The 11,377-nt window shown below is 43.0% G+C and overlaps 1 protein-coding gene across 7 annotated transcripts in view; it reads left to right on the plus strand.

Moving 5' to 3' along the window:
* The window catches only part of HNRNPF (heterogeneous nuclear ribonucleoprotein F), a 19,297-nt gene continuing 7,920 nt past the window's right edge, over positions 1–11,377 (plus strand). Inside the window, exons 1-3 of one of the 7 annotated variants that reach the window (XM_044916103.1) lie at positions 25–53; positions 392–456; positions 10,904–11,060. The gene's annotated coding sequence lies outside the window, so the exon portion shown is untranslated. Of the gene's footprint in view, positions 54–391; positions 457–1,029; positions 1,141–10,903; positions 11,061–11,377 lie in introns of those variants that run through there. The other 6 variants (XM_021700068.1, XM_021700072.2, XM_021700073.1 and 3 more) reach the window with 6 other exon arrangements.

Raw genomic sequence — 11,377 nt, forward strand, 5'->3', positions numbered from 1 at the left:
CTTCCGGCTCCGTGGTGGAAGTAGCCCTTCGCCGCGTCTTCCTGGAGAAGAAGGTGGGGTTCCGCGGGTAAACCGGCCGGCGCTCAAGCCGGCAGCCGGAAGTGGGGCGGGGGCGCGGGCTCCCGGGGCTGTTGCTCCTGGGGCTGTTGCTCCTGGGTGCTGGGGTGCAGGGCCGAGCGGGAATCGGGCAAACCCCGAGCAGCGAGGCTGAGGTAAACGCCGCGTACGCCCGACGGGCGGGAGTTGTGCACTCGGGCCTGCCGCGCGCCAGACCCCGCCCCTCGGAGGCCCCGCCCAGGGCGCGCTGCCAGGGGTTTCCATGGTGATGGTAAACAAGCCTCAACTGCCTCAGCTACAACTGCCAAGTTCCCCGCGTTCCACCCTCCTCTAGGTGCTCAGAGGGACGATCGAGGTGCCGGATGTGAAGAGCGGGAGAGTGGAGGCTCGGAGCCCGAGGTGAGGGGCGGGACGGGCGGCGGGTCCGAGGCCGAGGGCCGCACAACTGGAACCGACCGAGAGCTGGGCCTTTGGGTGTGGGGACAGCGGGACTGAAATTTGGAGTCGGGGGAGGCTAGGTCTGAAATCAGGGGCCTCACACACGGGAACCGAATGGGGACTGGGCACATAGGGGCTGCGGACGGCGGGGCTGAGAGTTGGGGTTGGGAGAGGTAGGATCTGAGGTCAAAGGCCGCTTACTGGGGTACAAACTGGGGACTGAGTTCACTGGGGTCAAGGGTGGCGGGGCTGAGATTTGGGATCGGGGGAGGTGGGGTCAGAGGTCAACGGCCTTACACTCAGGGACTGGACCACGGGCTGAGATTTAGGGCTGGGGGAGGTAGGGCCCGCGGCGAGGAAGGGAGGAAAGGCCTGATGGGGACTCCAGGGGTAGCAGAGCTTGAGCGCCCCTGCCAGGAATAGCGTGAGGGCACCTGGCGACCGTGGGAGAGGGGCTTCATTTAAAAATGAAAGCAGTACTTTCACGTGGTTGAGTTGCACCAGACTGGTTGGGAACTGACTCCTCCCCCCTCCCACGTTCCCGCTCGCTGAGCCTCCACTCTCGGTCTTTGCGGCCTTTTCTTCCTCTCCGTGCGGCGTGCGGATCCTGAGCGCCAGTCTGCGTTTTGTCTCCTGCTTTTAGAGGTATAGTGTCTGCATTTTGGGTAGAAACTCTGGTTCTGGTGATTTTTGCCTGGTGACTATACTTCTGCCGAGCGAGCTTAATCGGCCGTTTCTTTTTCCTTGTCTTTTATTTCTTTGTATCCTTGAACGTATTTTTTGCTGATTTTTGACTGCGCCTAAGAAACTTCTGGAGACTGCCGGCGCTCGCGCTGCGCCCTCTACCTTCAGCGTTCCCGCGTGGTTCACTGAAAGTGGCGCTGGGCGGCCTGGTGACGCCGAGCGAGTCTCGGGGACTCGACCGACCCTGGTCTTTTATAGACCTGGTTGGGAGGCCACAGGCCCCTCCCCGTTGGTTTGTACCTTTAAGGAGCTCTCAGGTTCCTGCCAGACAAATCCCCAGACCCGGGAGACCCCCCTCCCCAGCTCCTGCGGGACCTCCCCCCACACCCACCCCCGCCCCCGCCCGGCGTCCCTTGGGTCCCGGCCCGCCTGTCCGCTGGAAGCTCTTCGCAGTAGTTTATTTCCCCGAGGCCCTAGGACGAAGGAACGTGCTTCCTTCTCTAGTTCTCACAACTATCGGGGGGGCCTCCGGGCTCCTATCTGCCACTGCGGGCCGCGTGCGTGGCGGGAGAGGAGTCTGCGAGCGGCTGCGCGCTAAGGGGGGGAACCGCCCGGTGGGGCCCCCGGGAGGGGGGCAGCGCCTCAGGTATTCGGAACCTGGTGGAGCTGGAAGAGTTTTGAAGACTTCAAATACCCTTTCAGTTCAAAACATTGTCGGAATTACCTATCTTAATGTAGTTCTATTACTTTTAGTCACGTTTTTAAAGGTTAACTATTTGTTTCTGAATTCCTAGTAAGAATGAAAATACCTTGGGTTCTCCGGTTAGACAAAAAATATGTCAGTGAAAAGTGATGTTTTCACTATTAATTTCTAGACACGATTCTGCATTTTAAAATAAGTGAGTAAATTTCTACTTTTAATGAATTTTGGGAGCGATTGCTGATGTTACTAGTTACTAATGTTTAAGCAAGCCCATCTTCAGTCATCTCTTGTGCCCGTATGCATTTTGTAAATTGATTAGGCTTATTCTATATTACGGTCTCCTTTTTATTTTTATTTTTTCTATTTTAACATTCTTTTTATGGTATTTGCTTTTTTTGGATTTTTTTTTTAATTGGCAAGTGACTGGTTTTCATTTAAGTTTATTGGTACAAAGGTCTCAGTAAACATAAAATAATTCAAGTAAAAATGTGAATTGATTTAAGCGAAAAGACTGATTTAGGTTAGTCCTCAGATACGGCCAAAACTGTGAAGGAAGAGTGTGGAGACATATGGTGCCCATCCAGGATAAGTGCCTCCAGGGGCTGCAAAAATGGTAACGGGTCTCCTGAATCTGAGCTTTGGCTCTCAGACTTTTTGTAGAAGCACATTAATTGACCCTTACTGGGTCCAGGCACAGAGCTAAGAGTTTGATAGTATTTTTAAGTCACATGCTCATGACCAGTCTGTAAGGGGGTAGGGGGGTATTGGCATTATCCTCGTTGTACAGATGAGAAAATGGAGGCCCAGGGGGAAAATGAAGTCACTTGCCCAGGGAGGGAATAGGACTCAGGTCTGTCTGACAGGGACAGCCCTCCTCTGCCAGGGACCCTGCTCCCATCTTACTGGCCGGAATTGGAGTTCTTGTGGAAAACAAGAGGCAGGTAAGAGGGAGAATCCGGCTCATCTAAAGCCAAGTCTGGCTTATTTGACAGCAAATCCCAGACATAATAAGGTTTTTATCCATAAATATTTTAGCTTATATTCTACAGATTTTTTTGAAAAAATATAACTACAGTACCATTATCACACCTGAAGAAATAATTCCTTGAGATCATCAAATACCCTGCGTTCAAATGCACCTGCCCGTATAATCCAATAATATTTTTTTTATAGCTGGCTTGAATTGGAATCCAAACAAGGTCCCACCTTATATTTGGTAGATAATCTCTCTCTCAGATTCTGTTAATCAGAGCAGCGCTGTCCAGTGGAAATATAATGCAAGCCACATATGTAATTTCATATTTTTTAATAAAAAACATGTTCATTCTAATAATTTAGTTTAACATATGTTCAAAATATATCATGTAATTTTTAAATTACTTTTTTTTTCCAAATTAAGTTTTCAAAATCCAGTGTGTACTTTATATTTACAGCACATCTCGATTTGTACCAGCCACCTTTTAAGTGTGAACAAGTAACTACCTTATTAGTGCAATCTAGAGGTTCTCTTTTCTTTATTGAATAAATCAGGTTGAGTGTCACATACTGAGTTCCTTCCTCAGGCTTTGGGTTTTTCTGATTACATTCAAAGGTGGTGTCTCAATCTCTGACCTCTGCATTTCCTGTAAAATGGTAGTTACCTCTAAAGGCTGTTCTGGTTCTGCTGAGATTATCTTTTTGGAAAGAATACTTCATTGGAGGTGCTGTCTACTCCTGCCGAAGCACTTACTTGTGTTCCCCCTTTGTGATGTTAGCAGCCATTGATGGTCTTCCCCTAAATCCATTGTTTTGTTAATATTTCCAAATTAGTGACACTTTAAATATTCCTTCTCATTTATTAGTAGGAATACTACTAGAGAGAGGAAACTTTCTTTGTTAATCATTTGATTATTCTGTTGTACTTTATAAATGGTAGGTTAAGTTTTTGATTCATTCCTGATGTTTATCAATATCCAACATAATTTAGTGATCTCTAGCATGTGCCCAAGATGCTTTTTCTGGTATCATTATGGAGTCATGAGTTCTAACATACAGGATGTGTTTTAATCCACTGTGGTTGTGTCAAGAAAGTCAGGAACCAATCTGAAGGGCTCCCACTGGCCACAAACTGGATAATTTGTGCACCAAAGAGAATAAAAGCCACAGTGGTCTTTGACTCCTTCTTTAGTTTAAGGTGTAATACTTCATTAATTGGGTCCACCAAAGTTTATTCAGCTGGACTTCTAGTGGTGGGCAATTGGGTTGCTTCTAGCTTTTCCTATTAGACTATACCTCTAACCCATTTTCCTTTTTGGGTGGTTGGACTGTATTAAGGATATTAATGTTTTGGGGAAAAATTGGAAATGTCTTTCCCGTTTTATCATTGGTATTTTTGCTTAACTTGGTGTTTTTTAGCTATGCATAAGAGGTTTGGAGGCTTTTGTTCTGGGTTTTTGTTTGTATTTATGTAATGAAATTTTTCAGTATTTTCTCATATTCTGGGTTTTGGGTCATGGTCAGGAAGGTTTTCCCTACTCCCAGTTTATAGGGGAATTCATCAGTTTCCTTTTTTTCCTTATATTGTGTAGGTATTTCTTAGCATTTCTCCTAAAACTTGAAAAATTCTTAGTTAACTCATTTGAGCTTCATTAATATGTCTGTGACAGATTGCAAGGATTGACTTTGAAATTATGAGCTACAATTGCATTTTTGGAATAAACCCAATTTGGTCATGATTATTGCTTTGTGTATTGCTGGATTTGGTTGGGTGATAATTTCTTTAGGATCTTTTCATCTGAGTTCATGGGCAAAATTAGCCTGTGAAACTCAATAAACTAATTCTAACACTCTTGGAAATGGAAAACCAATTCCAGGTTGATTGTAGACCAAAACATAAAAATGTAGATGAAAACAACAGAGCTTTTGAAGTTTAAAAAAATATCCATATGGCCTTGGCCTAAGAAAAAGATGTCTTTAAACACAGCACAAAAAGTGGTAATCATTAAGGGGGAAAAAGACTAGAATGAAAAATGCTGAATTCCTGTTAGGTTTCCCTGACAGTATGGCTCTTTTACAAAAATTCTCACCTAGTGTGAATATTACAAATTCCTCACCCTCTTATAAGTCTATCTACATTGCAGAGATGATCCATTATTGGCATTTCCATAGGTTTTTGTTCTGCTTTACACAAAATTTGTTTAGAATTACGCTGTCCAATAGAATATTAATGACAAATTTGTTTCATATTTGAGATATAGTTCACATACCATATAGTTCACCCAGTTTAAAGGGTACAAATCAGGTTTTTAGTGTATTCACAATGTTGTGAAAACCATCATTACTACTACCTAATTCAAGAACATTTTCTTACATTGAAATACCTTTAAGCATTCCTGGGATGAATTCCATTTGGTCATCGTGTGTAACTTTTCTTACATGTTGAATTCAGTTTGTAGTATTTTGTTGAGGAATTTTGCACCTGTCCTCATAAAGGATATTAGTATGTAGTTATCTCTTCCTGTGATGTCTGTCTGGTTTTGGTATCAGATTGTATTAGTTTAACTAGGGCTGCCATAACAAAATACTACAGACTGGGTTGTAACAGAAATTTACTGTCTTGCAGTTATAGAGGCCAGAAATCCTAGATCAAGGCATCAGTCAGCAGGGTTGGTTCGTTCCTTCTAAGGGCCACGAGGAAATGATATATTCCAGACCTCTCTCCTTCGTTTGTTAGATGGCTGTCTTCTGTGTTTTGCGTCATCTTGTCTGTATCCAAATTTCCCCTTCTTGGAGGGATATCAGTCATAATGGAATATGGCTCATTCTGATGACCTCATTTTGTAAAAAGACTATCTCCAAATCTCACATTCTGAGGTGCTGAGGTTAGGACTTAAACATCTAAATTTTGGACACACATTTCAGCCCATAAAACAGGGTAATACTGGCCTTAGGAGAATGAGTTGGGATGTGTTTTAATATTTAATTTAGTATATTTGAAAATACTTTGATCGACTGTTATCCAAAATAATACTTTAATGTGTAATCAATATTTTAACATTGAGGTGTTATGTTCTTTTAATCTTTGCAATTTGGTGTGCGTTTTATACTTACAGCACATCTCAATTTGTACTTGTCACTTTCAAGTGTTCAGTAGGCACATGTGGTTAACGATCATATTTTTATCCTTTGTACCCAGTTTGTTCTTTCTCCAAAGCCATTTTTTTCTATACTTTAAATTTAGGAGTTTTAGCAACATATGCCTAGGTTGTGTCTTAAAAATATCTGTTGGGAACTACACGACCATGTATATCTTAAGCCAGGAAAATCTCCCTTTCATTCTTTATCTGTTCTGCCTCCATTTGTGTCTTTTTCTCCTTCTGGAATTCCTATTATTGACATGTCATTTCTTTTGTCTTGTGTTACATCCGTGTGCTCCAAATTTCATCTTTTTCCCTTTGTTTCTTTTCTCTTTGTTTTGAGATCTTTCTTCCACTTGGTTTTTGAGGCCACTGTGCTTTATTATTAATTTTATATTCAAAATTTTAGTACTAAAACAGTTTTATATTCTGTAATTGAGTATCTGAAAGTGCTCATTTTATTTTTCTGTTAAAAAAAATTTAAGTGTTTTGTCCAGCACTTCTCGTTCCCTTAAAACTGTCTACTGTTCTAAGCTGTTGTCTGAATGCATGGTATTCTCTCCGGGTGCTTGAGCCACTCTCCTGTGCATTGTCATGTTTCTTTCCTCTTGGATCTGTTCTCCACTCTCCCAGGGCAGTGTGCTGTGGTCCCCTGAGCGGCAAACACTGAGCACAAGATGCTACAGCAGTCTTCGCTCCTATGGCAGCTGCATGGGACCTGACAAGGTGTCAGCTCTCCACAGAGCCCCAGAAGGAAGCTGTAGGCCCCTTGAGGGGCTGTGGGCATGTACTGTAACCATCTCTCTGGAGACCATGAGTGTAAGCCACAAGGCCTCCTGAGGCCTTTGCCCGGCTCTGGGATCTAAATGGTCACCCACCCAGGGGCTGCTTACTCAGGGGAAAGAGCTACAGGAAGGTTGGTAGGGGAGGTGGTTGGGAGACTGCTTAGCAATTGTATTTTCTTTAACAACCCCCCCCCTCCTTAAATTTGTTAGCTATGCTGAATCATATTTCTTGTGGGGAGAGCACTACCAATTAATAGAGATGATGAAATTTTTCCCTCACTTGAAAACAGATTTTATCTTTAGCAATGGAAGTGAAATAGCAGTGTTTCTTTTTATGAAAACTTCATCTGATAATATATTTTTTTCCTCTGTGGTAACTTAGATTTTGATTCCTGAGTCACCTGCAGAATGCAATCAATAATACAGTTGCTTGTTCTATGTTGGGTAAAAATTTGTCCCTTATGTCAATTTTAATATAAGCATTATAGATATAAATTACCTAACATCACATACTATTTTTGCTTTTTAGTTAACACAGCTTTTGAGAAATGAACATTGAGGGAAAGTGTATTATTACCCCATACTTAGCTACAGTATGTAAACTAAAAGCCCGATAATGAAAAGATAATGGAAAACAGCTTTCCTGTTGCATACAGATCATATATATCTCCTTTGATGGATAAAAATGTAGTAATAGCAATAAACATTTAGAATGTTAATAACGTATTTAATGATCCATCTACAGCTTCTCCTTAATAGCTCTGAGGTAGCTTTGTGTACTAAACTTGGCTTGTACAAATTAGGGTCAGAGTTGTCACACTTCAGATGCCTCAGCCCCTTGAAATTTTGGCACAACTGTGTGAGGGTGTGCTTTCTTGAAGTAGTTGGTTCAGAACTACATCATATTCTCGAGTATTTGACAGCAAGAAATGTGTAAGAGCCACTGAATTGGGACTTTATAGAGTTGCTGGGTTAGGAGAGACATTTGAGGGTTTCAGTGGAACAGGAAAACTATCCATAACAAATTAGGGGTCTGGGCTCTGCTGATATACTGTCCCTAGACAGGGAATTGCTTTTTCTCCAGACCCATCTTGGCTCCTCAAGTGGAAAACAGACATAAGCAGCGGAAATAATATCTAAAATTCTCTTGTGAATTTAATAAGAACTGAGTATGAAGATTAAAAGGATTCGCCATGAGTTGCCAGGCTGGCTCAGTTGGTAGAGCATGCGACTCTTGATCCTCAGGGTTGTTAAGTTTGAGCCCCACATTGGGTGTAGAGGTTACTTAAAAAAAAATCTTCGGGGCCCCTGGGTGGCTCATTTGGTTAAGCGTCATGATCCAGGGTCCTGGGAGCTCAGCAGGGCAGCCTGCTTCTCCCTCTCCCTGCTGCCCCCCGCCTGCCCTTGTGCTTTCTCTGTCAAATTAAAAAAAAAAAAAAATTTAAAAAAAAAAAAAGGATTCACCACAAAGTAAAATATTTATAAAAAGCAACCAATACAAAAACAGACCTTGGCAAAGGGGTACTTTTAAAAATATAAAGAATTTGAACAAGCATTCAGGGAGGAATAAATAGGATAATGCACAAAGGAACAACAAGAACAAAAATAGGGTCTTCTAAACTCCTTTTATACCTTATGTATTTATTGGGGAAAAAAGTTTCACATTCCCACCCCTACTCATGCTTAGGATCTGTTTAAATGTCACTTCCTCAGAGCCCCAGTGTAAATTAATCCCCATTGTCTAGTTTTGGGTCATTCAGAATTTGTCGTCATACATGTATTTCTTCGTTTCTTTTTTTTTTAAAGATTTTATTATTTGTCAGAGAGAGCTTAAGCGGGGAGGGGGGGCAGAGGAAGAGGAGAAACCAGGCACCCTGCTGAGCAAGGAGCCCTTTTTCTTCATTTTTTTAAATTGATTTCCTAGTCCACTGCTCTGTGGATCTAGCACAGTGCCTGCATTTTTTAAGTGCACAATATTTCTGAGTTAATGAATGACTCTCCCAAGTTTGGTAAATTTTATCTACCGCACATCACTCAAATCTTCGCACAGTTGCTTCATTTCTACCACAATGTTTTTATTTCAGGGTACCATCAGTTTTTCCTAAACTTCATCTCATTGCTTCCCATCTCCTCTCCATGCATCTGTTCCCACCATTTGTTTTCCAGCTAGCAGCTAGACTGTTCTGTTGAAAAGCAGAAACACAAATTATACCACATTCCATTTTGAAACAATTTAAATGACTTCACATTGGTCTTAGACTAAAGTACAAAATACCAAACCAGGCTTTCAAGGCTGTGGAGGATCTTCCTCTGCTTTCCTCTTTGGTACAGGTTGTTCCTTCAGGCAGGAACCGTATCATGGCCGATCAATTATTAACCGTGGCCTCCCCGGCGTCATCAACCACTTAAGCCAAGAAGGCATATGTAAAACTACTTAACTGCAACAAATACATTCAAATAAAATGAGAAAACGCATACTAATCATATAAATTACCAAGATTATATTTTGAAGAGGTTTTCAAGAAGTGAAATAAATGCTTATGAAGTAGTCAAGGTACCTCAGCTCTGTAGAGAGAATTCTTTCCAAAAACAAGCCAATTTTGTGGTTTAATTTTTCTTCAGAATACTGTTTTACTTCTCTTGAATTCATGAGTGTTTAGTGCCTGTGTATAACTTTCCATGGAATGGCTGGATTTTGATTCTTGTCACCCAGCTTCCACAATCAGGGACAGTTTTTCTTTACATTCCCCACCTAGTAATTTTTAAACAAATCCCAGCCAACACACTTGTTTCATCCACAGATATTTCCAGTGAATGAAACTCTAGAAAGTAATTCCTTTATTTTTAAACATAACTACAATTCTATATCTAAACTAAGTAAATATACTTTAATATAAAAAACTTTAATATCAAATTTTTAGTCAGTCTTCAAATAATCTCAGTGTTTATCACTTTGACTCAAAATCAAATATGCCCCATGTGTTGTGAATCCATGATAAATCTCTTAAATTTCTTTTATTCAGTAGGTATTCACTTGGTCTTTTTCCTTGGAGCTATTTTGTAATGAAGGACTGAACTCCTTTGCTAAGAGTCTGGCTTCGCATACTCTCACCTAAGTAGGTTCCTCTTCCCTATAAATCCTGTTCATTTCATAGTTATTTCTAGTAAGTAGATTCATTCAACTTTCTTTTCTTAAATAATTTCATTACTAAAAGTATTTAACATACAGAAAAATAGACAAAAGTATAAGGAGACTCCATGTACCCATCGCCCAGTTTCCATAATTACTAAATCATCACCCGTTTGTTTCATCTGTAATCCCGCTCCGTCCACTCAGAATCAGATTCTAGACATCAAATATATCTAAGTATTGACTCCAAAAATAAAACCATAGCACCATAATTACAACTAAACTTTTAAAACTCCTTAATATAAAATTTAGTCACTGCTCACATTACAATTGCTTTATTTTATTTTTTTTAAGATTTTACTTATTTGACAGAGGGCAAGCGAGCACTAGCACGGGGAGTGGCAGGGAGAGGGGAGAAGCAGGTTTCCCTCGGAGCAGGGAGCCTCACGCCGGGTCGATCCCACGACCCTGGGATCGTATCTGAGCCGAAGGCAGGCAGACGCTTAGCCAACTGAGCTACCCAGGCCCCCCTGCAGTTGCTTTAATAATTATTTTCAGGATTGTTCTTTTGAACTCGGATACAGAGGTTCATGAAACGTAATTCTTTGTTGGATATTAAGAATTGCGAGTTTTGGGGCGAGTTTTAAAATTAATCTTTTAAACTGATGCAAAATATTTACATGTCTATGGCCAAATATATAAAACAAGGTCATGTATATACAAAGAGGTTCTGCCTTTTGTCTATTAGTTTCCATTGTAAATTCTTCCTGCTTCCAGAGGTTTTTACAGATTTTTTTTTTAATTTCACGGTTTCTCCTTCCACATAAATCGTCCCAATCTACCCCTCCCCTGCGCTGGTACTCTGGACTTTTCCCCATCCTGGCACCTTCCTGAGAACTCACTTAGAACGGTCTTCCTCGTTGCTTTTCTTCCCTCCTTCCTCCCACTTCCTGCCTGGGCCGACCGCGCGGGCCGCGGGCCGCACCTGCAGGGCGCGTTTCCATTGGTGACATCTTGGCGGGCCCATCGGTGGCACTTCCTCCTTTACACCCCGTGACCCACGTCCGGCCCGCCGCCCTCAGTCACGCGGCCTCTGCCTCCGGGACGCAGCCCCGCGCGCCGGCCTTCCGGACTCCGGACCCGTCGTGGTGAGCCGCCGCGAGCGGACGACCCCCACCCGCCCGCCCATCCACCCTCAGTCAGCCCCCAGTCCACCCCCCCACCTCCCGCGAGTCCCGGGAACTCGTCCCCTGTCCCCCACAACTTCCCCCCCCATCCCGCCCGCTCCGGGAACTCTTTCTTTCCCCTCGTTGCCCCAGGAACTCTTCTCCCCCCGCGTCCCTAGGGCCCCAGGAAGTCCCCCCGACCCGACCCAGGAGCTCCGCCCCCCACAGGTCCCGGGAACTCTTCCCTGGCCGCCCCAGAAAGCCCCCCCTGACTCGGGAGCTCCGCCCCCCCCCCCGCG

Source organism: Neomonachus schauinslandi, chromosome 6 (assembly GCF_002201575.2).
Source record: "Neomonachus schauinslandi chromosome 6, ASM220157v2, whole genome shotgun sequence".
Classification (NCBI taxonomy): Eukaryota; Metazoa; Chordata; class Mammalia; order Carnivora; family Phocidae; genus Neomonachus; species Neomonachus schauinslandi.